Raw genomic sequence first — 6,183 nt, forward strand, 5'->3', positions numbered from 1 at the left:
GGAAAACAAATTTTGTAGTTAAGATAAAGCGCGCCAAAGGCCAGTATCCAAATTGCGAGCAGCAGCTGATTAACTAAAGGACAGCTGATTCGTGGACTGCTTTAGGGGTTAGGTCGGCGCCTGCCAATAGGTAAAAGGGAGCGGCCGAAATACCTAGGAGGGCATGCCAACCTAATTAACAACTAATCAAAGTCCTGTTGTCGATTTTGGTTCAGAAAGTATTATATTGATTATTAATGATCAGGGGGCAAATAATGGTGTCCTTGTCTTTTTTGCCCTTTTTGTTTAAAGTTGGTATAGCATTAAAAACCGTACAAATTCAACTTACTGGACATCATCGCCACAGTGGATTTGTTTACAGAAAAACAAAATTGTTAATAATGGTCATTCTCACTGAGAAATCAAGTGAGCTGTCTAACAGGAGGGGGCTAATAATATTGTCTTTAACTATATGTAGTATGATATCTGGCCATACAAATGAAAACCACAAAAAAGGTGTGTGTACTATGTGAACTACTATTGGCCTGAAAGAAAGTAATGTTATGACCGTAGGTCTAAGATTTCTCTGTGACCTTCAAAACTACACAAGCTGTGTGCACTTATTGTGTAATGTGTACTTGCATATTGAACATACTTTTGTGCTTTGGTCAACCAATATGTCTACGAGTTGCTGAAATGGGGATATCATTTATCTTCAGAGCTAAGAAATCTGTCAAAAAAAATTAATAATGATTGCATTCATGCCCAGGGCCGCTGGCAGCTTTGGGGCTGGGAAAATGTCATCTGAAAGCCCACAACCCGATATATATATATATTCTGAGGACCAAATTTTGCGCCCCCCTCCCTGGGCCTTGGACAACTAGGACTCTTTGTACCCCGCTGTCGGCAGGCCTGTTAGTGCCTAGCCCAAAACCTATTGTATCCATTCAATGTGAAGATGGTGTTTGTGTTGTACGTGTTGAAACCTGACTCTTGAGAGAACTTGTTCTGAATATTGAGGAGACTCCAGTCCTGAATGAAAGGCTCCTTGTAACTGTTTATAGTTTTAAGTTCCTCTCCACCTTCAACTCCCTGGGTAGACGCCTGCACACACACCACAGTTGTTATGGAGACCAGTGTTTTTACACACCCAGAACAATGAGGTACCAGACGCACAGGACTCAGCCGTTACTGTTGACCGGCAGTGCAATTTAGGGGGTCGCTGTGGTATGAAAGCAAGGTAAGACTTTGTCTTTTATTCTTTTTTCCATCCCTTTTTTGTTAGGTTTCTGTGTGGAGAAACATTTGAACACTTCTATGTTGAGATGCCATCAGATGATGCTTGCTTTCCAATGTTATGACATTCACATTTCAAGGTCATCCTTGGGCTTAACGTACAGGGACGTGTGTGTGTGTCTGTGTGTGTAATAATAAAAACGTATGTAAATTGGTCTGTCTGCACCTTGGTAAGATTTATTTCCATGTGGAGTAGTGATGGCTTATTTGGGTAAGAGTGGGAGATTAGGGCGGACATTTACAGTTTTTCTCGATTGCTTACACACAATTTCTGGTACTTCACACACAATTCTCGGAACATCTCACCCATTTCCCAACTCCCCTAACCAATGTCACTGAACACATAACACAATTCCTTCTTTTCACTCACATTACAGTTTTAAAACACACTCTTTTCAAACCACTACACACTATTCTCTGGATTACACACAATTTTCATGAAGAAAAACCTTGGTTGTCGCATTGAACACACTGTCATTCAAAATACTACAGTTTTTGCCTACTGCTTAAACATTATAGGCAGATGCTTAAACCAAAGTAGCATATCGTTAAGTTGTTGGTGCATAACTTAAACACTTATTGCTTGACTTTAAACAAAAGTAAGCATTACACTTTCATACCGGTTTAGTAAGGCACTTGCTCCTTTACGCAACACACAGACTCCAGCTGTCTACACACAATTTCATACACAAGACACTTTGTTCAAAAGTAAAATCTCAGAGTGTCATTGTGAAAACACATCTGTTAAAAAAACAAAACACACTGATGTATGACAAGATTTAGACACAGACAATAAAACACATGCTTTCAAAATTGAACACTATTCTGCCATGTTACAAAGTTGCATGCTTTATATTACATTGCATTTGTTTTATTTTGCATTTATTTGTTTTACTTTGATTGCTTGTATGCTAAACAAGGCGAATAGTACAATGGTACTAAAGTGTAGAATATGGAGTATGGCATTGACTGACTCACGTACTGTAAAACCTAGCCTGATGCATGCCGCCAAGAGTAGCCTTTTGTCTTCATCATCACATGTTAGGTAATGTGAACATGATAGTTTGTAGAAATAGTGTCATTTTCAGAACACAACCAAGCAAGACCACTTGAGCAAACTGACTGAACATGATATAATTTTGATGATGTCATGTAGTAGATGTCAGCTGCATAGTGTGTCTGTGAAAATGTATTGTATTTCGTGAATACGTCATACCTCATAACCAAACAAAGTAGCCTATATTGACTTGATTGTCATTGATGATTGTCATTACAGCATGTTGACGTAACCCCATATTTATATCATATTTAGATGTTTGAAAATGTGTGAATACGTATAACCAATACAGAAAAAAGGTATAAGCTCACATACACACTGTTGTATTTAGAGTGATGTACTGTTTGAGATATATTTTCTATATATTATCTTCGGTTTAATGTCCTGTACTGTAAGGTCCAGTTTTGTAATGTACAGTAGGCCTATTGAATTTTGGGGTCTTGTGAAAATGTACATTCTGTGAGACTGAATAGACTGCTCCAAAAAGAAAGACTGCTGTGTTTTGTATAAAGCAGACAACTGTTTTAAAGTTGATCTAATTTGTTTTCTCATTTGGTGCTTTTGTGTCTCTTTTGACATGAAAGTGAGGTTTTGACAAAAGATTGTAAGGTTTTTATGGCAATGTTTATGCTTTTATAGCAGAGCTTCATGTTGCCATATATGTGATGGGTTTATCTCCAAGTGTTGACAGTAATTGGCTTGTGTGTAGAGTTTTGACTCTATGAGCCAAATTTTGCAAATTGTGTGCAAGCTGTCGGCAAAAACTGTAAAATCAACTGCCATACTAAGTTCACTTCCTCATCACATGGGCAAACTCTCTTCATACCGGTTTACAATCTGAAATCATTACCTCATAAGGACACACATTGCATGTCATATTGATGAAAAATGAGTGGATGCAAGGAGAAAACACATTTGTTTAGTTTTGAACTTCAAAATATGTTATACAAGACATCACTTTCATGTGGTTACCCAATATTTTACAATAAATTAGTGCAATTTTTAAAATGTCAAAAAAATATGTAAAATATATACACATCTGTGTACTCCGAGTCTAAAAACAATATTTTAGTATTTTACTACAGAAAAATACCCTCTTTAGTAAGTAGAACACTGAAGAAAATAAGTTTCTACTGTGTGTCAAGTTGAGTATAGAGTTTTACCTTGTGCATATTAGTGTTCAATGGTTCACATAAAAGTGTATTAAAATTACTGCTTGTGTGTGTCATTTGAGAACAAAATGACCTTTTTAGAAGAGAGTACATTGTTTTGAGGCAAGACGTGCATTTTTCAGAGGTAGTGAGGAGTTTTGCCCGTTGTGTGTGAGGTTTGAAGATTTGTGTGTAGAGTTTTGAGAATTCGAGAACTGATTCCGAAAAATGTGTGTAAGCAATCGAGAAAAACTGTAATGTTCACTTTGTGTGTACAGGGACAGATTAATGCATAGGCTAGGTATGTATGGCTGCAGCCTAGGGCCCCCCCACCTGCCAGGGCCCCCCCAGTTGGCCAAAGGGGGGGAAATCAAAATAATTTGTCAAGATATCAAGATATGTGTCAATCAAGATATATGTCAATCAAGATATGTGTCAAGATGTGGTGTTGATAACTCAGTCTGCCTTGCCATATAGAGTTTTAAATCTTATTAGTACTCCATTTCATTTGGAAGTGTGACGCCATCTATGTCATTTTTCCAAGAAATTTGCCTTCTGTGGGGGCCTACAGCAACTTGTTGCCTTGGGGCCCCAGGTCTGTACGTGTGTGTTTGTAGTAGGACAAATTGTGTTTTAAGTCTTTAATTTCCTTAGGAATGACTAAAATATCTCTACTGATCAACTACTATGTGAAGCCCTAGTACGCCTATACCGTATTTCTATATGATGTCTAGCACTACTATGATATATATTTTTTATCTTCCTAGATACTCTTATCTCGACCACATCTGACAACCATTCATTCTGTGCAAAATAAAGAGCAATAAAATGAACACAGACACTGAAGAATTCATGTCCACGTCCCCCACGTCCCCTTTACCAAATGCCCACCACCACCATCTGTGTCTTGAGGACCTCCTAACATCTCTGAGGACTAGGAAGTGCAGCCAAAATATACCCAGCAGCACTCCTACTATACCCAGGTGCAACCCCCTGGCATGTTCCAGCCTGAATACCTTCACTCAGCAGCAGACACTGGAAGACCTCCTGCAGGATCTACTATTGAGTATGCCCCAGAGTCAGCAGAGACAGTCATGTCACGCTAGTGCACCAAAATACCAAGATGGCAGCTTGAAAGGACTTGGAGGCACAGATGGACACACGGCTAGCCAGGGGTTTGGCCATAGTTGGCCTGTGACTGAGAGTTTGGGATTTGGTGGTGGCGGCTTACCAAGTACTCATCAGACCTGTTCAGCATCTGGGCTGTTGAACGAAGACAACCACACGGAAGCCGAATGCCTGCTGGCTCCTCAGGTGCTGAACTGTGGCGTCGGGGACGTGGAGGCCTTCCACCTCCCTCACGCTGGGTTTCTCACTGGATCCAAGCACAACATGTCAGTCAAGGATGCCAAAGCAGAGAAAATGTTTCAGAGAGACGTGATCACACAACCAGCCCTAACAAAACTCCTACTGATGAAACAACAACAGCAACGACAGGAGGAGATGACTGAGGCTAGCAGCGGCCTTCTAGGCCTGCAGCTGAGAGAAGCAGAGACGCTTCAGCTTCACCTCCAGGAGAGACTGAGGACGGAGCAGCAGAGGAACGCTCACCTCGCCGCCAGCTTCCAGCAGGTGTGCGAGGCACTCAAGGCCAAGCTGTCTCTGACGGAGAGCGGCAGCGAGAGGCTGTCAGGTCAGCTTAAGGCCGTTGTGGAGAAGTACAGCCGCCTGAGGAAGCGGGCGTCCTCCACCAAGAGGAGACTCCTGCACGAGGTCAAAGACAAGGAGAAGGTTCAGACCAGCCTGAAGGAGGCGCAGAGAGATAAGCAGGAGCTGGATGCTCAGGTGAGCCTCCTCTGCGAGCAGAAAGAAGCTGCCCAACAGGAGCGGTCTGTCTTCAGGATAAAACTTCAGGTTGCAGAGCAGCAACGAGGTGAGGCTGTGAGAAACAAGGAAGTTCTCGAGGAGGAGCTCTCCAAATTCAAGACCGACGTTGAGTGCCTTACCCTACAGCTTGGTAGAAGTCAGCGGGAGAGCGAGAGGCTCGTCAAGTCGGCCCGCTCCAGGGACTTGGAGCGAGACGCCGGCCTGAAGACCCTGCAGGAGCTTCAGGACACGGTGAAGAGCCTCTACGCAAGACTGGAGAGGAGCGGTGCGGAGAAGCAGGCAGCGCTGGATGAGATGGAGGCCCTGAAGCAGGAAGCCAAGCTGCAGCACAACAGGTGCGCCGAGGACCTACCTGTACAAAGTAGCATATCTACTTTGAATTCACATCTCTCTCTCTCTCCTCTCTACATTTTAAATGTATTTTATTATTTTATCATAATTTTTATGTTTAGTTAGTTTTGTTTTGAAGGTGACCTTGGGTGTTCTGGAAGACACCATATAACAAATTAAATATATGTTTATTATTATTATTACTATTATTATTGTTATTATTATTATTATTATTATTATTATTATTATCATCAATTAGACCAACAACAACAACAACAACAACACTACAACTACGACTAATAATAATAAATAAGTAATACTACTACTACTACTACTACTAATAATAATATCAACAGGCAGCGTGTGGAGCTGCTACAGCTTCGGGAAGAGCATGGAGGCTGTGGAGAGAGAGACGAGAGGCTGCGGAGAGAGACCAATGTCCTGGCTCAGCTCGTGGCTGACCTGAAAGACGATAAACGACTA

Source organism: Engraulis encrasicolus, chromosome 24 (genome assembly GCF_034702125.1).
Source record: "Engraulis encrasicolus isolate BLACKSEA-1 chromosome 24, IST_EnEncr_1.0, whole genome shotgun sequence".
Lineage (NCBI taxonomy): Eukaryota > Metazoa > Chordata > Actinopteri > Clupeiformes > Engraulidae > Engraulis > Engraulis encrasicolus.